The sequence below is a fragment of the Salmo trutta genome, chromosome 39, assembly GCF_901001165.1.
Source record: "Salmo trutta chromosome 39, fSalTru1.1, whole genome shotgun sequence".
Lineage (NCBI taxonomy): Eukaryota > Metazoa > Chordata > Actinopteri > Salmoniformes > Salmonidae > Salmo > Salmo trutta.
The window spans coordinates 21,147,474-21,174,581 of record NC_042995.1 but is presented as its reverse complement, the minus strand read 5'-3'; the positions used below and the strand labels follow the sequence as shown (position 1 = coordinate 21,174,581).

At 46.6% G+C, this 27,108-nt stretch overlaps 1 protein-coding gene across 1 annotated transcript in view; it reads left to right on the top strand.

The window, feature by feature from the left end:
- Positions 1-23,617: 23,617 nt before the first annotated feature.
- LOC115179726 (B-cell CLL/lymphoma 9 protein) overlaps positions 23,618-27,108 on the top strand; it is a 108,553-nt gene continuing 105,062 nt past the window's right edge. Inside the window, exon 1 of the mRNA XM_029741416.1 lies at positions 23,618-24,097. The gene's annotated coding sequence lies outside the window, so the exon portion shown is untranslated. The remainder of the gene's footprint in view (positions 24,098-27,108) is intronic.

The window sequence follows — 27,108 nt, the reverse complement described above, 5'->3', positions numbered from 1 at the left end:
AGGTATAAGACAATATTCAACGCTCAAGGCGTGATTTTTTTTATATCGATGCTTATGAGACCAATTGAGAGCCATACAGATATCAAACTGGAAAAGTCAAGGGAGGATTTATTTATTTTATTTTATTTAAACTTTATTTTTTATCAGAGAGTCATACAGAAACCAAGGTCTCTTTTACAGATGAGCCCTGAATGACATAAATTACTGAAAAAACACTCACCAATATAAATACAAAATGCAAGAAGAAAGAAAAACATGGTCATAAAAAACAAACACGTTCATCACTAGTAAGGACCTCATTCAGCCTTCTGAATTGTGCTAGAGGCACCAGAGCATCTAGTTTAAGAACATTTTCAAGTTTTTTTCCACAAATAAGGTGCAAGAAAACTAAAAGCTAATTTCCCTAACTCCGTAGAGACCCAAGGAATTTCCAGAGTTAACCATCCCTGAGACCGGGTGTGGTAACTCGTATGTCTAAAGTCTAGTAAAGATGTTAGGTACAGTGGGACTTTATAAATGAAAACATAGTAATGTATCAACCTACATGACATCAAAGAGGGCCAACCAACTTTCTGGTAGAGAAAACAGTGATGAGTATTAAAATTGACACCTGTAATGAACTCAGTGCGCAATGATAAACTTAATCTAACGGCTTTAATGAAGTGGCAGCTGCATTCATATAGATGTCACCATAGTCACCATAAGAATGTTGACTGAATAATCTGCTTTCTACTATTTAGCGAGAGGCATGACCTATTTCTATAGAAGAAGCCCATTTTTATTCTCAGCTTCTTTACCTACTCATCAATACGCTTTATAAAAGACAGATTTTCATCTATCCAGATGCCCAGATATTTGTAAGCAGGGACACGATCAGTATGGACACCATCCAAGTTACATACAGTGCATTTGGAAAGTATTCAGACCCCTTGACTTTTTCCACATTTTGTTACCTTATTCTAAAATTGATTAAAAAAGGTTTTTCCTTGTCAATCTATACACAATACACCATAATGACAATGCAAAACTGTTTTTTAGATTTTTTAAAAATACAAATAAAAAAATAACGGAAATATCACATTGACATAACTTTACTCAGTACTTTGGCAGCGATTACAGCCTCGAGTCTTCTAGGGTATGACTCTACAAGCTTGGCACACCTGTATTTGGGGAGTTTCTCTCATTCCTCTCTGCAGATCCTCTCAAGCTCTGTCAGGTTGGATGGGTAGCGTTGCTGCACAGCTATTTTTAGGTCTCTCCAGAGATGTTCGATCGGTTTCAAATCCGGGATCTGGCCGGGCCACTCAAGGACATTTTGGCAAACTCCAAAAGGGCTGTCATGTGCCTTTCACTGAGGATTGGCTCTACCATAAAGGCCTGATTGGTGGAGTGCTGCAGAGATGGTTGTCTTCCCTTTCTAAAGAGGAACTCTAGAGCTCTGTGTGGTGGAAATTCTACCCTTAATCAATAATGAAGAGAGGCAAAATGAATCAATCAAGGTATTACTTATATTAAAAGACTTGTTATAACAAGGAGGCTTGTCGCCCCCTCCCCCCAGGTGAGATGGAGTGAGAGCCCACTGAGTGGCGTTAGCTTCTGGGTAATATACTATCTCAGGATAGGTGCAACATCAGAGATGACGTACAATGGTTCCAAACACCAAGCCCACACATCCTGTGCCAGACCTTTGGCCCCAAATACAAATAACTTGTTGTTTTGTTCAGTACTAAGAACTTAGGACATTTGTTGTTACTTAGTTTCCACCTTGAACTAGGGGAGAGGACAATCTCCCCCTTGGAGGGGGTGGCTGACGAACAGACACTGTGGAGACAAGTGATTGGTTCCCCATTACTCATGCCATCCCTTCACATGGTTTGCAATAAAGACACATAGTTCACATATGGAAACAATGTTTCCTTCTGACCTCCTTTGCCATACTCCTTGCTGATATTCTGCATAGCAACAGGGACATGTGTAGACAATCCTGACTTCTCCCCTTTCTGGACCCAAGGTGACTGAGGCCCATATGAGGGAGGAAATGCAGCTGCCAACACCAGAGTCCGAAAGGAGACATTCTAATAACAAGAGTTCATCAGTTCAATCATATAAGCTTATTCTGCAGATAAGACATCTTAATTATCTTTGTTATATGAGTAACAATATCTCAAGCCCAGGGGCGAAAATCTGCTATCAACTTTGGAGGGGACAATTACATGAAATTTTCTCAAGAGCAATTCCTGAGGGGGACACCAAAAGTAGTGCTGTAACACATAGCCTACATTGTAATATGGTAAATATATATTGAGGAAGCAAAGAAATAAGGTGTTTGCCATACTCCTAACTACCGGTACCCAAAACTACACAACAGCAATACCATTGCCTTTAACAAATCTTAGTTCAGTCACCAGTTTAAGTTGAGAGTGGGGGTATCCATGGCATTTTCCAATTATGTTCCTATTTTACAAGTAAAAAAATTGAGAACCTTTCATAATGTTGCCAAACAAAGACTCAACAAACTTACCTGAGACTCCCTGTCTCTGCCAGTCTGTCCCTGCATATCTGTCCCCAACTCTGCTGTCTGTGTGCCATCTGTTGCCTGCTCTGACTAATGACATCATTGTGAAACATTTCCATTAGAATTTCATTTCTTTCTTATGAACATTTTATCAACTAGTCTTTGAGATATTAGGCTACTAGGGTTCTTACTATGCGTTTTGGTGTACTGAAAAATACTCTGATGTCCGTCTTTTATTTTTCTGCCATTTTTCTACCTGGCTGGCTGGCTGGCTACACACACAGTGTGTAGGTTATTTACAGTAGGAGATGGGCTTCTATCATCTTCAATCATTCTATTTGGGCTTCGATCTAAAAGGTAGCTAGCAAATGTGAAACGGATTAAAATGACAAGAGTTGACAGCTGTATGAGTTCACCATTTACACAACATATGCTGCAACCTTTTGTAATTTTAATAGTTTGTTTCATATTGGCTGGCTTCCAACAATAGCTGAATTTGCAAAGCTAGCGAGCACCAATTCCGTTTCAGTGGTGTTTGCTATAATCTTTGCTACCCGGGTTAAATAAAATAAATAAATAAAAGTTCCCTTGCGACAATTTAGCTTTTGCAACGAGACCATTAAATATATTTAAGACAATGGTAGAAGAGAGTGTAGTTCTGTTCAGTTTGGACTTCAGTTTATCGCTAACCTTATCACAGGGACTTTGAAGCACTAACTTACATCATCTGCATGCTGATTCTTGGAATAAATTGACGATAGCAAAGATTCCATCTTTGACGAGGCCACATTAATGGAATAGGTACTAGCTAGCTTAATAGTTAATATTTGCGCGCTAGCTCTGCATATTCAGCTAGTGTGTGTGCGCGATTGACTGGATTAACCTCACGTCAGTTACGTTCATTGAGTGCCTTTCAGACAGTAGATACGACCTGTTACCTTGCCAACAAAGGAACTGGCAGTGGATCAAACCATTGTGAGGCAAAGGGTGGGGGGGTCGCAATCTTTTGAAACTTAAAAACGCGCTATTAAGTGTCTATAATCAGCACAATTGCTTTCATTGCGTATTATTAATATTATTTAAATTACATAGTTATGTTTCAGTGATATATTGGGGGTGGACAAATCATATTTTCCCAGCATGGGGGGGTCGTGTCCCCCCCGGGATTTCCGCCCCTGCTGAAGCCTAATGCCTAGGCTTAAAGAAGGATACTTTAGTACACAAGCATTAGTAGGGTTTAACAGAAAATTTCCCTCACATCTGTCAGAGTGACCATCGGGTTCTTGGTCACCTCCCTGACCAAGGCCCTTCTCCCCCGATTGCTCAGTTTGGCCGGGCGGCCAGCTCTAGGAAGAGTCTTGGTGGTTCCAAACTTCTTCCATTTAAGAATGATGGAGGCCATTGTGTTCTTGGGGGCCTTCAATGCTGCAGAAATGTTTTTGTACCCTTCCCCAGATCTGTGCCTCAACCCAATCCTGTCTGGGAACTCTACGGACAATTCCTTCGATCTCATGGCTTGGTTTTTGCTCTAACATGTCAACTGTGGGACTTTATATAAACAGGTGTTATGCCTTTCCAAATCGTGTCCAATCAATTGAATTTACCTCAGGTGAACTCCAATCAAGTTGTAGAAGCATCTCAATGATAATCAATGGAAACAGGATGCACCTGAGCTAAATTTCGAGTCTCATCGCAAAGGGTCTGAAAACTTATAAATAAGGTGTTTCTGTTTTTTATTTGTAATACATTTGCAAACATTCCTAAAAACATGTTTTCACTTTGTGATTATGGGGTATTGTGTGTAGATTGCTGTGGATTTAATTTTTTTTATTTTTTATCCATTTTAGAATAAGGCTGTAATGTAACAAAATGTGGAATAAAGTCAAAGGGTCTGTATGCTTAAATCATCATAGTTAGTTGTATGCACTCTAGAGAACAACATATACTTAGTTTTACCTACATTCAATACTAATTTCAGGTCAATACATTTTTTTCTGTAATACAATGAATACAACCAGAGCCTGGTCAACCGTGGGGACAATAACACACACAACAGTATTATCGGCATAGAAGTGCAGGTTACAGTGTTTTACAGACGATATTGGTAATGTAAATAGTAAAAAGTACAGGACCCAGAATCGACCCCTGCGGGACACCTTTCATAATATCCAGGAAACCTAATTTAACACCATCAGTAGATACACATTGAGTTCTATCTGTCAAGGATGATATGACATGCAATGTTAATTATATGACATGTGAGTGTTTTGGTACCAGCAGGGCACCAAACGGAAGAAAACGTACTGATACAGCTAAGGACAACCTGAACTTATCCAATAAGAAACACTTTAGCAGGTTCCGGTGCAAACCGTTATAAAAAACGTTTACCATTTTGTGCCTAATGAATGTGACCCAGGTCAATAATAAACGTGCGCCTTCGAGATACCTTGGATATAAAGGTAACATGATAGATCATGAGTTCAAGATCATTCATCAAATGTTATTTGTCACATGCATCGAATATAACAGTGAAATGCTTACTTACAAGCCCTTAACCAACATACAGTTTTAGAAAAGTAAGTGTTAAAAAGTATTTACTAAAATAAACTGATGTAAAAAAATATATATAACACTGCTCAAAAAAATAAAGGGAACACTTAAACAACACAATGTAACTCCAAGTCAATCACACTTTTGTGAAATCAAACTGTCCACTTAGGAAGCAACACTCATTGACAATAAATTTCACATGCTGTTGTGCAAATGGAATAGACAACAGGTGGAAATTATAGGCAATTAGCAAGGCACCCCCAATAAAGGAGTGGTTCTGCAGGTGGGGACCACAGACCACTTCTCAGTTCCTATGCTTCCTGGCTGATGTTTTGGTCACTTTTGAATGCTGGCAGTGCTTTCACTCTAGTGGTAGCATGAGACGGAGTCTACAACCCACACAAGTGGCTCAGGTAGTGCAGCTCATCCAGGATGGCACATCAATGCGAGCTGTGGCAAGAAGGTTTGCTGTGTCTGTCAGCGTAGTGTCCAGAGCATGGAGGCGCTACCAGGAGACAGGCCAGTACATCAGAAGACGTGGAGGAGGCCGTAGGAGGGCAACAACCCACCAGCAGGACCGCTACCTCCGCCTTTGTGCAAGGAGGAGCAGGAGAAGCACTGCCAGAGCCCTGCAAAATGACCTCCAGCAGGCCACAAATGTGCATGTGTCTGCTCAAACGGTCAGAAACAGACTCCATGAGGGTGGTATGTTGTGCTTACAGCCCAACACCGTGCAGGACGTTTGGCATTTGCCAGAGAACACCAAGATTGGCAAATTCGCCACTGGCGCCCTGTGCTCTTCACAGATGAAAGCAGGTTCACACTGAGCACGTGACAGACGTGACAGAGTCTGGAGACGCCGTGGAGAACGTTCTGCTGCCTGCAACATCCTCCAGCATGACCGGTTTGGCGGTGGGTCAGTCATGGTATGGGGTGGCATTTCTTTGGGGGGCCGCACAGCCCTCCATGTGCTCGCCAGAGGTAGCCTGACTGCCATTAGGTACCGAGATGAGATCCTCAGACCCCTTGTGAGACCATATGCTGGTGCGGTTGGCCCTGGGTTCCTCCTAATGCAAGACAATGCTAGACCTCATGTGGCTGGAGTGTGTCAGCAGTTCCTGCAAGAGGAAGGCATTGATGCTATGGACTGGCCCACCCGTTCCCCAGACCTGAATCCAATTAAGCACATCTGGGACATCATGTCTCGCTCCATCCACCAACGCCACGTTGCACCACAGACTGTCCAGGAGTCGGCGGATGCTTTAGTCCAGGTCTGGGAGGAGATCCCCCAGGAGACCATCCACCATCTCATCAGGAGCATGCCCAGGCGTTGTAGGGAGGTCATACAGGCACGTGGAGGCCACACACACTACTGAGCCTCATTTTGACTTGTTTTAAGGACATTACATCAAAGTTGGATCAGCCTGTAGTGTGGTTTTCCACTGTAATTTTGAGTGTGACTCCAAATCCAGACCTCCATGGGTTGATAAATTGGATTTCCATTGATTATTTTTGTGTGATTTTGTTGTCAGCACATTCAACTATGTAAAGAAAAAAGTATTTAATAAGATTATTTCTTTCATTCAGATCTAGGATGTGTTGTTTAAGTGTTCCCTTTATTTTTTTGAGCAGTATATTTTAAATAAAATGTAAAAATAACAAATAACTAAAGAGCAACAATAAATTAACAGTAGCGAGGCTATATCCTGGGGGTACCGGTACAGAGTCAATGTGTGGGGGCACAGGTTAGTCGAGGTAATTGAGGTAATATGTACATGTAGGTAGTGGAAAAGTGACTATGCATGGATAGTAAACAGAGCGTAGCAGCAGTGTAAAAATGGGGGGACAATGCAAATAGTCAGGGTAGCCATTTGATTAGCTGTTCAGGAGTCTTATGGCTTGGGGGTAGAAGCTGTTAAGAAGCCTTCGCAGAGAGAACAGTCTATGGCTAGGGTGGCTGGAGTTTTTGACAATTTTTAGGGCCTTCCTCTGACACTGCCTGGTATAGAGGTCCTGGATGGCAGGAAGCTTGGCCCCAGTGATGTACTAGGCCGTATGCACTACCCTCTGTAGTGCCTTGCGGTCAGAGGCCGAGCAGTTGCCATATCAGGTGGTGATGCAACCAGTCAGGATGCTCTCGATGGTGCAGCTGTAGAACTTTTTGAGGATCTGAGGGTCCATGCCAAATCTTTTCAGTCTCCGTTGTCGTGCCCTCTTCACAACTGTCTTGGTGTGTTTGGACTATGATAGTTCGTTGGTGATGTGGACACCAACGAACTTGAAGCTCTCAACTTGCTCCACTACAGCCCCGTCGATGAGAATGGGGGCATGCTCCGTCCTCCTTTTCCTGTAGTCCACAATAATTTCCTTTGTCTTGATCACGTTGAGGGAGATGTAGCATCCTGGCACCACACTGCCAGGTCTCTGACCTCCTCCCTATAGACTGTCTCATCATTGTGTCGTCAGCAAACTTAATGATGGTGTTGGAGTCGTGCTTGGCCATGCAGTCATGGGTGAACAGGGAGTACAGGAGGGGACTGAGCATCCATCCCTGAGGGGCCCCCGTGTTGAGGATCAATGTGGCAGATGCGTTGTTGCTTACCCTTACAACTTTTTGGCAGCCTGTCAGGAAGTCCAAGATCCAGTTGCAGACGTAGGTGTTTAGTCCCAAGGGTCCTTAGCTTAGTGATGAGCTTTGAGGGCACTACAGTGTTGAATGCTGAGCTGTAGTCACTGAATAGCATTCTCACATAGGTGTTCCTTTTGTCCAGGTGGGAAAGGGCAGTGTGCAGTACAATAGAGATGTAACGGTCTTCGTCGTCCTCAGATGAAGGGGAAGAGAAATCAGACCAAAATGCAGCGTGGTAAGTGTTCATCATTTTTAATGATAAAACTGAACACTAAATCCGACAAGCAAAACAAAAGAACAACCGAACAGTCCCGTCAGGTGCAAAACACTAAACAGAAATGATCTACCCACAAACCCCAAAGGAAAACAGGCTGCCTAAGTATGACTCCCAATCAGCGACAACGAAGTACAGCTGTCCCTGATTGAGAGCCACACCAGGCCAAAACAAAGAAACACAAAGCATAGAAAAAAGGACATAGAATGCCCACCCCAACTCACGCCCTGACCAACCAAAATAGAGACATAAAAGGATTTCTTAAGGTCAGGGCGTGACAATACCCCCCCCCAAAGGTGCGGACTCCGGCCGCAAAACCTAAACCTATGGAGGAGGGTCCGGGTGGGCATCTACCCATGGTGGCGGCTCAGGAGCAAGACGCAGACCCCGCTCCACCGCTGGCTCACCCCACTTTAATGGCTCCCCTAGAGAGTGATCTCTCGCCGCCGACCACGGACTGGGGACCCTCGCAGTGGGCCCCGGACTGGCGGGCGACTCTGGCTGCGCCCGGCTGGCGGGCGACTCTGGCTGCAACTCTGGCGGCTCCGGACAGGCGGGCGACTCTGGCGGCTCCGGACAGACGGGCGGCTCTGGCGGCTCCGGACAGGCGGGCGGCTCTGGCGGCTCCGGACAGGCGGGCGGCTCTGGTGGTTCCGGACAGGCGGGCGGCTCTGGCGGCTCTGGACTGGCGGGTGGCTCTGGCGGCTCCGGACTGGCGGGCGGCTCTGGCGGCTCCGGACTGGCAGGCGGCTCTGGCGCAGGCACAGGATTCACCAGGCTGGGGAGACATGCAGGAGGCCTGGCTCTGGGAGCAGGCACAGGACGCACTAGGTTGGGGAGACATGCATGAGGCCTGGCTCTGGGTGCAGGCACAGGACTCACCAGACTGGGGAGACATGCAGGAGGCCTGGATCTGGGAGCAGGCACAGGACTCACCAGGCTGGGGAGACATGCAGGAGGCCTGGTTCTGGGCGTAGGCACAGGACTCACCAGGCTGGGGAGACATGCAGGAGGCCTGGCTCTGGGAGCAGGCACAGGATAGACTGGGTCCTGGAGACGCACTGGAGGTCTGGAGCGCACGGCCTGCACAACCCGTCCTGGCTCGATGCCCACTCTCGCCCGGCAGATGTTAGGAGCTGGAATGTAGCGTACCGGGCTCTCAACGCGTACTGGGGACACCGTGCGCTCTACCGCATAACACGGTGCCTGACCAGTACTACGATGCCTCCTGTAAGCACGGGAAGTTGGCTCAGTATTCTTTCCTGACTCAGGCCAACTTCTCGTGTGCCCCCCCAAAAATGTTTTGGGGCTGCCTCTCATGCCTGCTGCGCTGCCTTGCCTCATATCGCCGCCTCTCAGCTTTAGCTCCCTCCAGTTCTTCTTTCGGGCGGCGATATTCCCCAGCTTGTCTCCAGGGACCCTTTCTGTCCAGAATTTCCTCCCAAGTCCACGAATCCTGAACCCTCTGCTCCTTGTTACTACGCTGCTTGGTCCTCTTATGGTGGGTAGATCTGTAATGGTCTTCGTCGTCCTCAGATGAAGGGGAAGAGAAATCAGACCAAAATGCAGCGTGGTAAGTGTTCATCATTTTTAATGATAAAACTGAACACTAAATCCGACAAGCAAAACAAAAGAACAACCAAACAGTCCCGTCAGGTGCAAAACACTAAACAGAAATTATCTACCCACAAACCCCAAAGGAAAACAGGCTGCCTAAGTATGACTCCCAATCAGCGACAACGAAGTACAGCTGTCCCTGATTGAGAGCCACACCAGGCCAAAACAAAGAAACACAAAGCATAGAAAAAAGGACATAGAATGCCCACCCCAACTCACGCCCTGACCAACCAAAATAGAGACATAAAAGGATTTCTTAAGGTCAGGGCGTGACAATACCACCCCCAAAGGTGCAGACTCCGGCCGCAAAACCTAAACCTATGGAGGAGGGTCCGGGTGGGCATCTACCCGTGGTGGCGGCTCAGGAGCAGGACGCAGACCCCGCTCCACCGCTGGCTCACCCCACTTTAATGGCTCCCCTAGAGAGTGATCTCTCGCCGCCGACCACGGACTGGGGACCCTCGCAGTGGGCCCCGGACTGGCGGGCGACTCTGGCTGCGCCCGGCTGGCGGGCGACTCTGGCTGCAACTCTGGCGGCTGCGGACAGGCGGGCGACTCTGGCGGCTCCGGACAGGCGGGCGACTCTGGCGGCTCCGGAAAGGCTGGCGACTCTGGCGGCTCCGGACAGGCGGGGAACTCTGGCGGCTCCGGACAGGCGGGCGATTCTGGCGGCTCCGGAAAGGCGGGCGACTCTGGCGGCTCCGAACAGGCGGGCGACTCTGGCGGCTCCGGACAGGCGGGCGGCTCTGGCGGCTCCGGATAGGCGGGCGGCTCTGGCGGCTCCGGACAGGCAGGCGGCTCTGGCGGTTCCGGACAGGCGGGCGGCTCTGGCGGCTCTGGACTGGCGGGTGGCTCTGGCGGCTCCGGACTGGCGGGCGGCTCTGGCGGCTCCGGACTGGCAGGCGGCTCTGGCGCAGGCACAGGATTCACCAGGCTGGGGAGACATGCAGGAGGCCTGGCTCTGGGAGCAGGCACAGGACGCACTAGGTTGGGGAGACATGCATGAGGCCTGGCTCTGGGTGCAGGCACAGGACTCACCAGACTGGGGAGACATGCAGGAGGCCTGGATCTGGGAGCAGGCACAGGACTCACCAGGCTGGGGAGACATGCAGGAGGCCTGGTTCTGGGCATAGGCACAGGACTCACCAGGCTGGGGAGACATGCAGGAGGCCTGGCTCTGGGAGCAGGCACAGGATAGACTGGGTCCTGGAGACGCACTGGAGGTCTGGAGCACACGGCCTGCACAACCCGTCCTGGCTCGATGCCCACTCTCGCCCGGCAGATGTTAGGAGCTGGAATGTAGCGTACCAGGCTCTCAACGCGTACTGGGGACACCGTGCGCTCTACCGCATAACACGGTGCCTGACCAGTACTACGATGCCTCCTGTAAGCATGGGAAGTTGGCTCAGTATTCCTTCCTGACTCAGGCCAACTTCTCGTGTGCCCCCCCAAAAATGTTTTGGGGCTGCCTCTCATGCCTGCTGCGCTGCCTTGCCTCATATCGCCGCCTATCAGCTTTAGCTCCCTCCAGTTCTTCTTTCGGGCGGCGATATTCCCCAGCTTGTCTCCAGGGTCCCTTTCTGTCCAGAATTTCCTCCCAAGTCCACGAATCCTGAACCCTCTGCTCCTTGTTACTACGCTGCTTGGTCCTCTTATGGTGGGTAGATCTGTAATGGTCTTCGTCGTCCTCAGATGAAGGGGAAGAGAAATCAGACCAAAATGCAGCGTGGTAAGTGTTCATCATTTTTAATGATAAAACTGAACACTAAATCCGACAAGCAAAACAAAAGAACAACCAAACAGTCCCGTCAGGTGCAAAACACTAAACAGAAATTATCTACCCACAAACCCCAAAGGAAAACAGGCTGCCTAAGTATGACTCCCAATCAGCGACAACGAAGTACAGCTGTCCCTGATTGAGAGCCACACCAGGCCAAAACAAAGAAACACAAAGCATAGAAAAAAGGACATAGAATGCCCACCCCAACTCACGCCCTGACCAACCAAAATAGAGACATAAAAGGATTTCTTAAGGTCAGGGCATGACAAGAGATTGCATCATCTGAGGATCTGTTGGGGCAGTATGCAAATTGGAGTGGGTCTAGGGTTTCTGGGATAATGGTATTGATGAGAGCCATGACCAACCTTTCAAAGCACTTCATGGCTACAGATGTGAGTGCTACGGGTCGGTAGTCATTTAGGCAGGTTACATTGCCCTGTGAAAGTATTCACCCTTCTTGGCATGTTTCCTATTTTGTTGCCTTACAACCTGGAAGTAAAATACCTTTTTTGGGGGTTTGTATCATTTCATTTACACAACATGCCTACCACTTTGAAGATGCAAAATATATTTTTTGGTGAAACAAACAAGAAATAAGACAAAAAAAACTGAAAATTTGAGCGTGCATAACTATTCACCCCCCCCCCCAAAGTCAATACCTTGTAGAACCACCTTTTGCAGCAATTACAGCTGCTAATCTCTTGGGACATGTCTCTGTAAGCTTGGCACATCTAGCCACTGGGATTTATGCCCATTCTTGAAGGCAAAACTGCTCCAGCTCCTTCAAGTTGGATTGGTTCCTGCTGGTGTACAGCAATCTTTAAGTCATACCACAGATTCTCAATTGGATTGAGGTCTGGGCTTTGACTAGGCCATTCCAAGACATTTAAATGTTTCCCATTAAACCACTCGAGTTTTGCTTTAGCAGTATGCTTAGGGTCATTGTCCTGCTGGAAGGTGAACCTCCATCCCAGTCTCAAATCCCTGGAAGACTGAAACAGGTTTCCCTTAAGAATATCCCTGTATTTAGCACCATCTATCATCCTTTCAATTCTGACCAGTTTCCCAGTCCCTGCCAATGAAAAACATCCCCACAGCATGATGCTGCCACCACCATGTTTCACTGTGGGGTTGGTGTTCTCGGGGTGATGAGAGGTGTTGGTTTGCGCCAGACATAGCGTTTTCCTTGGTGGCCAAAAAGCTAAATTTTAGTCTCATCTGACCAGAGTACCTTCTTCCATATGTTTGGGGAGTCTCCCACATGCCCTTTGGCAAACACCAAACGTGTTTGCTTATTTTTTTCTTCATGCAATGTCTTTTTTCTGGCCACTCTTCCATAAAGCCCAGCTCTGTGGAGTGTACGGATTAAAGTTGTCATTTGGACAGATACTCCAATCTCCGCTGTGGAGCTTTGCAGCTCCTTCAGGGTTATCTTTGGTCTCTTTGTTGCCTCACTGATTAATGCTCTCCTTGTCTGGTCCGTGAGTTTTGGTGGGCAGCCCTCTCTTGGCAGGTTTGTTGTGGTGCCATATTCTTTCCATTTTTTTATAATGGATTTAGTGGTCCTCTGTGGGATGTTCAAAGTTTCTGATATTTTTTAATAACCTAACCCTTTTTTACATTTAATTTAAAAGAATATTATTTCACCTTTATTTAACCAGGTAGGCTAGTTGAGAACAAATTCTCATTTACAACTGTGACCTGGCCAAGATAAAGCAAAACCGTTCGACACATACAACAACACGGAGTTACACATGGAATAAACAAACATACAGTCAATAATACAGTAGAAAAAGTCTATATACAAAAATATAAAAAAGATATGCAAAGAAAAATATATATACATGGGACACGACAAGACGAGGACAAATACGTCTGACTGCTACGCAATCTTGGAAGCTGCCTGATCTGTGCTTCTCCACAACTTTGTCCCTGACCTGTTTGGAGAGCTTCTGTCACGCCCTGACCTGAGAGAGACGGTTTGTTTCTCAAAGGTGGTTAGGTCAGGGTGTGGGGTGAGCATTCTATGGTATCTATTTCTTTGTGTTGAGCCGAGTATGGTTCCTAATCAGAGGCAGCTGTCTATCGTTGTCTCTGATTAGGAATCATACTTAGGCAGCCTTTCCCCACCTGTAGTTGTGGGATCTTATTTTTGTACTGCTTGTTAAGCCTGCAAGACGTGACGGTCGTTATTATTGTTTCTTATTTTGTGTTTAGTGTTCTGATTTAAAATATGATGAACACTTACCACACTGCACCTTGGTCTACTCCTTTTGACTATCTTGACAGAAGATCCCACCACCAAAGGACCAAGCAGCGTGGGCCGGATGACTGGACCTGGGAGGAAATCCTGGATGGGGCAGGACCCTGGACAAGGCCTGGGGAGTATCGCCGCCCGCAGGAGGAGATAGAGGCGGCGAAAGCGGAACGGCGATACTGGGAGGAACAATCAAGGAAACGGCGGAACCCCGAGAGGCAGCGGCAAAACATTTTTTTGGGGGGGCACACGGGGAGATTGGCGAAGTCGGGGTTGAGACCTGAGCCAACTCCCGGTGCTTACCGTGGGGAGCGAGTGACCGAGCCAGCACAGTGTTATTCGGTGATGCGCACTGTGTCGCCAGTGCGCAGTCACAGCCCGGTGCGCTCGGTGCAAGCTCCTCACCGTTGCCGTGCTAGAGTTGGCCCTCAGCCAGGAAGAAGTGCGCCGGCTCAGCGTATCTGGTCTCCAGTGCGTCTCTTCGGCCCAGGTTATCCTGCGCCTGCTCTACGCACGGTACCCCCCGTTCACCAGCACAGCCCAGTTCATCCTGTACCAGCGCTCCGCCCTTGCTGGGCTAAAATAACCATCCAGCCAGGACGGGGTGTGCCAGCCCTAAGCTCCAGACCTCCAGTGTGCCTCCACGGCCCAGTACCCCCTGTGCCTGCTCTGCGCACCCAGTCTCCTGTGCGTCTCCCCAGTCCGGTGAGACCGGTCCCAGCTCCACGTAGGAAGCCTCCAGTGATGATCAATGGTCCGAAGCCTCCAGTGATAATCCATGGCACGAAGCCTCCAGTGATGATCCATGGCCCGGAGCCTGTAGTGATAATCCATGGCAAGAAGCCTCCAGTGATGATCCATGGCCCGGAGCCTGTAGGGATGATCCATGGCACGAAGCCTCCAGTGATAATCCATGGCCCGGAGCCTCCAGTGATGATCCATGGCACAAAGCCTCCAGTGATGATCCATGGCACGGAACCTGTAGTGATGATCCATGGCACAGAGCCTGCAGCGACGGTCCCCAGTCCGGAACCTACAGAGACGCTCTCCAGTCCGGAGCCTCCAGCGATGCTTTCCAGTCCGGAGCCTCCAGCGACGCTCTCCAGTCTGGAGCCTCCAGCGACGCTCCCCAGTCCGGAGCCTCCAGCGACGCTCCTCAGTCCGGAGCCTCCAGCGACGCTCCCCAGTCCGGAGCCTCCAGCCACGCTCCCCAGTCCGGAGTCTTCAGCGACGGTCCGCAGCCCGGAGTCTCCAGCGACGGTCTGCAGCCCCGAGTCTTCAGCGACGGTCCGCAGCCCCGAGTCTTCAGCGACGGTCTTCAGCGGCGGTCTGCAGCCCAGAGTCTTCAGCGGCGGTCTGCAGCCCAGAGTCTTCAGCGGTGGTCTGCAGCCCAGAGTCTTCAGCGGCGGCCTGCAGCCCAGAGTCTTCAGCGGCGGTCGGCAGTTCGAGCCTCCGGCGATGATCCACGGTCTGGTTCCTCCGGCGACACAGAAGCGGGGGGATCAATGGGCGGTGTGGGGGCTACGCCCCGAACCAGAGCCGCCGCCAAGTATAGATGCCCACCTGGACCCTCCCCTATAGGTTCAGGTTTGCGGCCGGGAGTCTGCACCTTTTGGGGGGGTACTGTCACGCCCTGACCTGAGAAAGACGGTTTGTTTCTCAAAGGTGGTTAGGTCAGGGTGTGGGGTGGGCATTCTATGGTGTCTATTTCTTTGTGTTGAGCCGAGTATGGTTCCTAATCAGAGGCAGTTGTCTATCGTTGTCTCTGATTAGGAATCATACTTAGGCATCCATTCCCCACCTGTAGTTGTGGGATCTTATTTTTGTACTGCTTGTTAAGCCTGCAAGACGTGACGGTCGTTATCATTGTTTCTTCTTTTGTGTTTAGTGTTCTGATTTAAAATAAATACAAGGATGAACACTTACCACGCTGCACCTTGGTCTACTCCTTTTGACGATCGTGACAGCTCCTTGGTCTTCATGGTGCCCCTTGCTTAGTGGTGTTGCAGACTCTGGGGCCTTTCAGAACAGGTGTATATATACTGAGATCATGTGACAGATTATGTGACACTTAGATTGCACACAGGTGGACTTTATTGAATTAATTATGTGACTTCTGAAGGTAATTGGTGAGTCGTTCAATACGGAAGTGGTCAGATGACGCAGATGCTAAGCTACAGGATTGCATTGCTAGCACAGACTGAAATATGTTCCGGGATTCTTTCGATGGCATTGAGGAGTACACCACATCAGTCACTGGCTTTATCAATAAATGCATCGATGACGTCCTCCCCACAGTGACCGTACATACACACCCCAACCAGAACCCATGGATTACAGGCAACATCGCACTGAGCTAAAGGGTAGAGCTGCCGCTTTCAAGGAGCAGGACTCTAACCCAGACGCTTATAAGAAATCCCGCTATGTCCTCCGACGAACCATCAAACAGGCAAAGCGTCAATACAGGACTAAGATTGAATCGTACTACACCGATGCTCGTCGGATGTGGCAGGGCATGCAAACTATTACGGACTGCAAAGGGAAGCACAGACACAAACTATCCAGTGACACGAGCCTACCAGACGAGCTAAATTACTTCTATGCTCGCTTCGAGGCAAGCAACACTGAAGCATGCATGAGAGCATCAGCTGTTCCAGATGACTGTGTGATCACGCTCTCTGTAGCCAATGTGAGTAAGACCTTTAAACAGGTCAATATTCACAAGGCCGCAGGGCCAGACGGATCACCAGGATGTGTACTCTGAGCATGAGCTGATCAACTGGCAAGTGTCTTCACTGACATTTTCAACCTGTCCCTGACCAAGTCTGTAATACCAACATGTTTCCACTATAGTCCCAGTGCCCAAGAACACCAAGGTACAGTGCCATGCAGAAGTATTCACCCCACTTGGCGTTTTTTCTATTTTGTTGCATTACAACCTGTCATTTAACCTGTTATGGATAGGGGGCAGTATTTTCACGGCCGGATAAAAAACGTACCCGATTTAATCTGATTATTACTCCTGCCCAGAAACTAGAATATGCATATAATTATTAGCTTTGGATAGAAAACACTTGAATGGTGTCTGTGAGTATAACAGAACTCATTTGGCAGGCCAAAACCTGAGAAAATTCCAAACAGGAAGCGCCCTCTCTGACCATTTTTTGCCCTCCTTGATTATCTCTATCCAATACAGGGGATCTCTGCTGTTACGTGACACTTCCTACGGCTCCCATGGGCTCTCAGAAGGCGGAAAAAAGCTGAATGACGTAATTCCAAGCCCTGGCTGAAAAGCTTTAGCGCATTTGCTAAGTGGTCTATCAGCGGACAATGGGACTCATGCTCGTGCACGAGACGACCCCATGTTTTTATTCTATCGTCTTTGAACGGATACAACGACTCCCGGTCGGAATATTATCGCTTTTTTTACGAGAAAATTAGCATTGATTTTAAACAGCGGTTGACATGCTTCGAAGTACGGTAATGGAATATTTAGAAATGTTTTGTCACGAAATGCGTCGTGCTCGTAACCCTTCTTTACCATTCGGATAGTGTCTTGAACGCACGAACAAAACGGCGCTGTTTGGATATAACAATGGATTATTTGGGACCAAACCAACATTTGTTATTGAAGTAGAAGTCCTGGGAGTGCATTCTGACGAAGAACACCAAAGGTAACCAAACTTTTCTAATAGTAAATCGGAGTTTGGTGAAGGCTAAACTTGCTGGGTGTCTAAATAGCTAGCCCTGTGATGCCGGGCTATCTACTGAGAATATTGCAAAATGTGCTTTCACCGAAAAGCTATTTTAAAATCGGACATATCGAGTGCATAGAGGAGTTCTGTATCTATAATTCTTAAAATAATTGTTATGTTTTTTGTGAACGTTTATCGTGAGTAATTTAGTAAATTCACCGGAGGTTTGCGGGGGGTATGCTAGTTCTGAACGTCACATGCTAATGTAAAAAAGCTGGTTTTTGATATAAATATGAACTTGATTGAACAAAACATGCATGCATTGTATAACATAATGTCCTAGGGTTGTCATCTGATGAAGATCATCAAAGGTTAGTGCTGCATTTAGCTGTGGTTTTGTTTTTGGTGACATTATATGCTAGCTTGAAAAATGGGTGTCTGATTATTTCTGGCTGGGTACTCTGCTGACATAATCTAATGTTTTGCTTTCGCTGTAAAGCCTTTTTGAAATCGGACAGTGTGGTTAGATAAAGGAGAGTCTTGTCTTTAAAATGGTGTAAAATAGTCATATTGGTGAAAAATGTAAGTTTTCGGATTTTAGAGGAGTTTGTATTTCGCGCCACGCCCATCATTGGATATTGGAGCAGGTGTTCCGCTAGCGGAAGGTCTAGATGTAAGAGGTTTTAAGTGGATTTTTATTTGGATTTCATGTAATGGACATACACACAATAGTCCAAATTGGTGAAGTGAAATGAAAAAAATTCAAAAAAATAAAAAACTGAAAAGTGGTGCGTGCATATGTATTCACCCCCTTTGCTATGCAGCCCCTAAATAACATCTGGTGCAACACTGGTACTTCCTGCTTTAGTTTTTGCTTGTAAGCAGGAATCAGGAAGATAGAGTTATGGTCAGATTTGCCAAATGGAGGGCAAGGGAGAGCTTTGTACACTTCTCTGTGTGTGGAGTTTTTTTCCCCTCTGGTTGCACATTTAACATGCTGGTAGAAATGAGGTAAAAGGGATCTAAGTTTCCCGGCATTAAAGTCCCCAGCCACTAGGAGTGCCGCCTCTGGATGTACATTTTCTTGTTTGCTTATGGCCTTATACAGCTCGTTGAGTGAGGTCTTAGTGCCAGCATCGGTTTGTGGTAGTAAATAGACAGCTACGAAAAATATAGATGAAAACTCTCTTGGTAAATGGTGTGGTCTACAGCTTTTCATGAGATACTCTACCTCAGGTGAGCAAAATCTTGAGACTTCCTTAATATTAGATTTCCCACACAAGCTGTTATTTACAAATAGACACAGACCTCTACCCCTTGTCTTGCCGGAGGCAGCCGTTCTATCTTGCCGATGCACCGAAAACCGAGCCAGCTGTATGTTATTATGTCTTCGTTCAGCCACGACTCGGTGAAACATAAGATATTACATTTTACATTTTACATATACAGTTTTGAATGTGCCGTTGATAGGATAGTCTTGATCGGAGCTCATCCAGTTTATTATCCAACAATTGCACGTTGGCTAAAAGGACTGATGGTAGAGGCGGATTACCCACTCGCCGTCGGATCCTTACAAGGCACCCCGACCTATGTCCCCGATATCGCCGTCTTTTCTTCATGCGAATGACGGTGATTTGGGCCGTGTCCAGTTTCTGAAGTAAATCCTTCTCATCCGACTCGTTAAAGAGGTGAGTAATCGCTGTCCTGATATCCAGAAGCTCTTTTCAGTCATAAGAGACAGTGGCAGAAACATTATGTACAAAATAAGTTACAAATAATGCGAAAAAACACACACAATAGCACAATTGGTTAGGAGTCCGTAACATGGCAGCCATCTCTTCCAGCGTCAAAATAAAACAATCAGAGCAAAGTCAAGAACATAATAAAGTTTTTATTACACTCAAGTTACTGAATTGTGATCGTTTGTGTTGCCAGTGTGCTTGCGATATTATTTTTCCTATTATGAGCAGAGGCATCATCCCAGCCGCGTAGCCCCCGAGGAATTTAAAAAAAAACATTTTTTATTTTGCTCTGTACTTGTCAGTGTTCCAAACGGAGCATTATTTGTCTTTCACCTAAACATGCAAACATCATCAGATAGAATTCATAGCAAGCAGTGAACTGGAATGACATTCACTCTCATGGGATGGGTGGCCAAAAATAACTAACTGATAGCCACACCACAATAAGCCACAAATATGACCACATTGAGGAGTATGTGTTTCTTTGGCTATATGTACTATGCCAATGCCTACTTTATTTGTTCATTTAGCAAACAAGACAGCTCATAATCCAGTGCCTTTATCACAGTCAACACACCTATATTGTAGCTTTAATTACCTTTAAAAATGCAATATTTTCTCTCAGCCTCGTGGCAACATGTGTAGAATAGCATGAGATTAGCTATAAAATTGCACATTTTCCTCTCTGCCCCATGGCAAAATGTATAGAATTGTGGGAAATTAGCTTTAAAAATGCTATATTTTCTCCCAGCCTCATGGCAACATGTGTAGAATAGCATGAGTTTAGCTATAAAACTGCACATTTTCCTCTCTGCCCCATGGCAAAATGTATAGAATTGCGGGAAATTCGCTTTAAAACGGCAACATTTTCTCTCAGTCTCATGGCAAAATGTGTAGAATAGCAGGAGATTACCTATAAAACTGCACATGATTTTCTTTGCCCCATGGCAAAATGTGTAGACTTGCAGGAAGTTAGCTGTCCCCCTCCTCCCTCAAAACATATGCAGGCCCACACACCAACACATTTCTTTCTACTCTACTGGGTTATACCAGTTGTATCTCAGACTATATGCCATATAATTTTGATCAATTGTAGGACAAAATATAACAACAATTTGTTTTATTTTTTATACATAATGAATTCAAATATATTGAATTTAATCTCCATATGCTTGATGCCATTGACTGTGAGTAAGGGATATGTTTGAGCTATCTCATGTTACATCAGTTTCCAGCCCTCACCAAAGGGAAAAAACATACAGTGAGACAAATCCCAGTCCTACTAGTAGCAGGTACGATTAACACAGGAGTAGTAATGAAACCAAAGGGTAGTCCTACTACTCTGTACAGACCATTAATGTGTAATCCTTGGTGAAAAACTCCTCCCACCTCAAACTAATGTGCATTGAATACATATGAGATTCTCTCACGCGCGTTCAATTAGCAGGTCACTGAGTAATGTTCTAGTAACAGTAGCACAACATTACATATTTTTATGCTACACAAAACACTGAGTCACATACAGTACATGTTTCTTGAAAATAACAAACGTTCAATGTGACAGTGATCTTCTACCCTTTTCTTTATTGACCCTACCCCTCCCCTCTCCTTCATAGAGGGACACAATATTTCCCCAGCATTCACACAGGTGTTATAAAAACAGAGTTGGTGGTTTGTTAAAACGATACCTCAACATACACATTATAATTGTAGGTTTTTGTGCAGTTCTCGGTTACAGGGAATGAGGAGAGGAAGAAGCAGCAGAGAGGCTTGAGGGAGGAGCACCCCCGCAATACAGCTCACATTGGTTCAACCCAATCTCAGGCATTGCAATACCACCAATTCTCAATGGGATCCTGTCCCCTTGCCCCGCCCCCACCTCCCTCCCCATTTTGGGTCAGTTGCTGGTATATTTAACCCTTTGCTTACCCAGCTACTCATTCAGATTCTGTATTGGAGATATCTAGCACCAAATACATCACTCAGACATTGTCAATACCATTTACTGTTATTTGTTCATAGATGTAGGCCTGTTAGTGACAGCATACAGTTTCCCTTTCCTCTTCTGATGTTGAGGTTTTAGTCAAAACGCTCCTTCAGAAAGGAGTGATGAAATAGTGACATGAGAAATGAATACACAGTGAATAACTATAAATAGTACTGAGTAGATGTGCAGGGGTACGAGGTGATTGAGGTAGCTATGTACATATAGGTAGGGGTAAAGTGACTAGGCCAAAAAAGTGATAATAGACAGAAGCAGCAGCGTATGTGGTGAGTGTGAAAGTGTGTGAATGTTTATGTGTGGCGTCAGTACGCACGTGTGCACATGTTACTGTATGTAGCGTGCGTGTGTGTGTGTGTGTGTGTGTGTGTGTGTGTGTGTGTGTGTGTGTGTGTGTGTGTGTGTGTGTCTGTCTGTGTATGTGGGTGTTGGGGTGTCAGTGTAAGTATGTGTGAGTGTGCGGGAAGAGTCCTGTGTGTGTGCATAGAGTTAGTGCAAGAGAGTTAGTGCATAAAATGATCCGTCCAGGTAGCCATTTGATCAGCTATTTAACAGTCTTGTTTAGCGGTCATGGCTTGGGGGTAAAGCTGTTCAGGGTCCTGTTGGTTCCAGACTTGGTGCACTGATACCGCTTGCTGTGCGGTAGCAGAGAGAACAGTCTATGATTTGGGTGGCTGGAGTCTTTGACAATTTTTTGGGCCTTCCTTTGACACCGCCTGGTATAGAGGTCCTGGATGTCAGGGAGCTCGGCCACCGGTGGTGTACTCGGCCGTACTTATGTAACAGTGTAGGTTCCGTCCCTCTCTTCGCCCCAACCCGGGCTCGAACCAGGGACCCTTGCACACATCAACAACTGACACCCCACGAAGCATCGTTACCCATCGCGCCACAAAAGCCGCGGCCCTTGCAACGCAAGGGGAAACCCTACTTCAAGTCTCAGAGAGAGTGACGTCACCGATTGAAACGCTATTAGCGCGCACCACCGCTAACTAACTAGCCATTTCACATCGGTTACACTCACCCCCCCTTTGACCTCCTCCTTTTCCGCAGCAACCAATGATCCGGGTCACGGCACCAATGTAACAGTGTAGGTTCCGTCCCTCTCTTCGCCCCAACCCGGGCTCGAACCAGGGACCCTTGCACACATCAACAACTGACACCCCACGAAGCATCGTTACCCATCGCGCCACAAAAGCCGCGGCCCTTGCAACGCAAGGGGAAACCCTACTTCAAGTCTCAGAGAGAGTGACGTCACCGATTGAAACGCTATTAGCGCGCACCACCGCTAACTAACTAGCCATTTCACATCGGTTACACTTACCAACCTCCGTAGCACCTTGCGGTCGGGTGCCTTGCCCTTGCCGTACGAAGCGGTGATGCAGCCAGTCAAGCCAGTCCTAACCCCTTTTGTCAGCGCAGTGAATTTGTTGTTGCCTACCCTCACCGCCTAGGTGTGGCCCGCCAGGAAGTCCAGGATCCAGGGTTCTGAGCTTGGTGATGAGCTTAGAGGGGACTATGGTGTTGAATGCTGAGCTGTAGTCAATGAACAGCATTCTGACGTAGGTGTTCCTTTTGTCCATGTGGGTCAGGGCAGTGTGGAGTGCAATAGAGATTGTATCATCTGTGGATCTGTTGGGGCGGTCCAGGGTGTCTGGGATGACGGTGTTGATGTGAGCCATAACCAGCCTTTCAAAGCATTTCATGGCTATAGATATGAGTGCTACGGGGCAATAGTCATTTAGACAGGTTACGTTGGCGTTCTTTGGCATGGAGACTATGGTGGTCTGCTTGAAACAAGTTGGTAGCAGCATGAAGCTGCATGTGATGCAACATGGTCAAGGCCAGTGAGGGGATTTGAAAGCTGAGGGTAAACCGACTACATACCTGTATGATAAAGATACCGCTGTGCAGTTGTCACAATCATAAAACATATAACCGCAAAATAATGGGGTTTTAGTGATAAACACAAAGTTTCTCAGGATTTATTTGTTAATCTGTCTGGCTGCCATCTGTGTCTGTCAATCACAAACACCATAATCCCACAGACCCACACACTCACTTTATGGGTCAGTTTCTGTGGGTTGAAGCTGACTTTTACTTTTACCTAAGTTTGGTGCTCATGGTTCATTGTTCCAAAGCCAACACCTTCCCCCTGCTCTAGTCTCCACTAATACACCCCCCCCCCCCCCCCCCACACACACACACCTCTGTTCTCAGGCCAGGCATGAGGACAGATCCTACCCAACCCCCCAACTTTCTCTCTTTCCCTCACTCTCACTTGCCCTCTTTCTATGTAGGTGCCTCTCTGATTCTCCCTCAGTCTGAATTGACAATGTTTTATCCTACCCTCGCCTCTCAATGTGATTTTTCACCTGTGAAAGTGGGAGCAGTATGGTGCCTGTGCAATCCTCTGCTGTGTGTGTGTGTGTGTGAGCAGGTCAGAGACTGGGAGGCTTACACGCCGAACGAGAGAGAGGGAGAGGAGGGGCGACCTGAATAGTGGGGGATAAAGAGCGAGTGGCAGAGAAGACAGAGACGGAGGGAGAAAGGGGTGTTTGTAAGGGTAGATGTCTGTGAGTGTGTGTGCGTGTGTGTGTGTGTGGGGGCTGTCTTGTTTGCAGCTTGTCAGCAATTGCTTGAGACAAGCTTCCCCACCACCATGTGTGAAAGCTACTTGGCGTGAATGCTCGGACTGTACCAAGTGGCGGGGCGACTCATAAGGGGGAGCTGCAAAAAAAACAGATCCACGCAGAGACAATAGGCCCCTGAAGTGTTCCCCCCAAGTTGCTTTGATGTTGTCCTAGTGTCTAGATGCTAGAGGGGACCAGGGGTTGCGAGGAGGAAGAAGTCTTTGTGTGTACTTTTTCACCGCCCAGGACAAAAGAGTGGGGAGTAAGAAGCCCAAAGAGAAGAAAAAACACCAAACAAATGAAACCAAAGCGCTCCTCTAGATGTTTTGTGTCCGCGCTAGTGGGGAAGCGAGGGAAGGAGAGAGCGAGTGAGGAGAAGAGAGCTGCAGCAGCACAGGCTGATTGGGTGAGTAGTCTCTGTGTGTGTTCCTTCAGCTTTGGTTGTTTTTTTATTTCCAGGGGTTAGTTGTATTTAGGGGTTAGTGGGGGTGGAGGCTGGAGTTGGGAAGCTACTGGGTGAATTGCATGGTGTTGGTGTACCCCCCCATCAAAGCACAAATCAGGATTTTTTTTAACACCACTGTTAATGTGGAGATTGTTATATGAGGATAAATGCAATGCATTGAGCTGTGTGGTAAAGCGGGCTTAAATGGCAGTGTGTGTGTGAGATTGTCAGTGTGGTTTGGAATGTGGGATTGATTAGTCTGTAAATGGGATAACCCCCCTATGATAGTCTGACCCTCTGTGTGTGAGACGGAGAGAGTAACGGGAGATCTCCCCATTTCCATGTGTGAGACAGAGGTGAGACAATGAGACCGCCCTCTCCGTGTCAGCTTTGTCACTTGTGGTTGTGGCTGAACACGATGTTGGGGGAGTGTGTGGGGGGCAGGGTGGACCTATCTGCCCCTGAGGGCTTTTGGGGGTGGGGGGCTATGTCTGTCGAACCAAGTGAGCATGTGGGTAGCGGGCAGATTTCACACAACCAGAGGTTAGATTAGAAAAAAAGCCTGCTGTGATTTTTGGTTCTTTCTGTCTCTCTTCCCTTTCTATGTTATGATGCTTGTCCACAGCTGCATTGTATCTTGAGAATTAGAACTCTCCATCTTATATACAGAGACTTTGTTAGGCACTGGCAGTGAATGGCAGTTTGGGGGGGGTTAATCGTTCTGAGATTGTCTGTCATTCACTTGGTTAACACTCAACACACGATTCAATGAGTGAACTGTGCACCATGTTTGGGATTCAGCTGGTATTAAAACGTACACAAAAGAAAAGCAATCGAATTTTATACACAATGTCTTTGTGGAGGAAATATTGTTTGTTGCTTGATTCCTTGACTATTCAATTGTAATTTGTTTCAAAGAATGGTTCACCGTGGCTTTAGTTCACCATAACATTAGTTCACCAATGTGATTATATAGGCATTTGTTTTTGAATTATTTGGCCATTTCCATGCTCTCCCAATTCAGCACTATATCTAATCTGAGAGACACTGCTGTCAGTCTTTGATATGATTGTTTCTCTTCACTTTGGTCCTGAGTTAAAGGAAGTCCTCTCTGTCAAGTGGACATGATAGAATGAAGTGTGTTTCTTTCTTTATTTGGATCCCCATTAGCTTTTGCAGAAGCAACATCTACTCTTCCCGGAGTCCACAAAAAACACAAAACATGACAAGTAACAAAACTGATGCGCTGACAGACAAGGAAATTCACACAAATTTAAAATACAACAATATACAAACAATACAACAACAAAAATAATATAAAACAATACAACAACAAAAATAATGTGTGTGTTAGAGTATGTCTGTATGTCTGTGTGTTTGTGTCTCCTCACAGTCCCGCCATTCCATGAGTTGTTTTTAATCTGTTTTTTAAAGGTCATTTTGCTGTTTGCTTGAGTAATTGGAGATGGAAGGGAAATCCATGCGATCATGGCTCTGTATAAAACTGTGCGTTGTCGTTCATTTGTTTTGGAATTGGGGACTGTGAAGAGACCCCTGGGGATATGTATGGGGATCTCAGCACCACCCTCGATTGCATGCCGCTACAGAGGATGGTGCGGACAGTCCAGTAAATCACTGGGACCGAGCTCCCTGCCATCCAGGACCTCTATACCAGGCGGTGGTGAGGACAGCCCAGTATATCACTGGGGCCGAGCTCCCTGCCATCCAGGACCTCTATACCAGGCGGGGGTGAGGACAGTCCAGTAAATAACTGGGACAGAGCTCCCTGCCATCCAGGACCTCTATATCAGGTGGTGTGAAAGGTAGGCCTGGAAAATCGTTAAAAACTCCAGCTACCCAAGCGATAGACTGTTTTCTCTGTTTCCGCACAGAAAACGCTAGCGGTGCAACAACGTTGACACCAACAGGCACCTGAACAGCTTCTATCCCCAAACCATAAGACTGCAAAATAGCTAACAAAATGGCTCCACATACTATCTGAGTTGACTCCTTTATTTGATTTTAGTACTGTCTCTATGCACACACACACACACACACACACACACACACACACACACACACACACACACACACACACACACACACACACACACACACACACACACACACACACACACACACACACACACACACACACACACACACTTGATTTGCTCACAAGCACAACATGCACACACGTTTATACTGACTCTACACACACGCACACACACTCACATACAATCATCATGTACCCTGCTGCTACTCTGTTTATCATATATCCTGATGCCTAGTCACCTTACCCCTATATATATCTACCTCTATCACTCCAGTGTCCCTGCACATTGGAAATATAGTAATGGGACTGACCCTGTATATAGCTTACTTACTTCCTGTGTTCTTCTTATTTCCTATTTTTTAGTTTTTGTTCTACCTTCTGTTATTTTTAGTATATTGATTACTACATTAGTGGGTTTAGAGCTAGCAAGAAAGGCATTTCACTGTACTTGTGCACGTGACATTAAAAGATAAAACTTGAGAGGGTGGGAGGAGAGGAGAAATTCACTCTATTCTACATGAGTCCTGTCTGGGTCCTCAGACATCAGCTTCAAAAATGTAGTCGTTTAGTGATTTAAATTCACACTGTGGAGTCAGTGCTACAGTATAAGAGGCAGAGTTTACTTACAGTTGATTCAAGCAATGCATTAAAAGGATTTTAATACATCAAGAAATGAGAAAAAATTATCTTCCTGCGTTAACTGCTGTTTATACTACATCTAACTCACCTAATCATAAGTAAATGAGTACTGAATGAATGAGCATGGGCAATCATGAGTGTTTCATTTGTGTAAGCGTTACCTAATAATGCATCAAAGAGTACTTGGATTTGTTGATAGAGTATATTTGTATCGCTGTGACACAGACACATTTTGTGTGTTCAAAACAAAAACCTTTTCTAAGCGTATTTCTCTGGA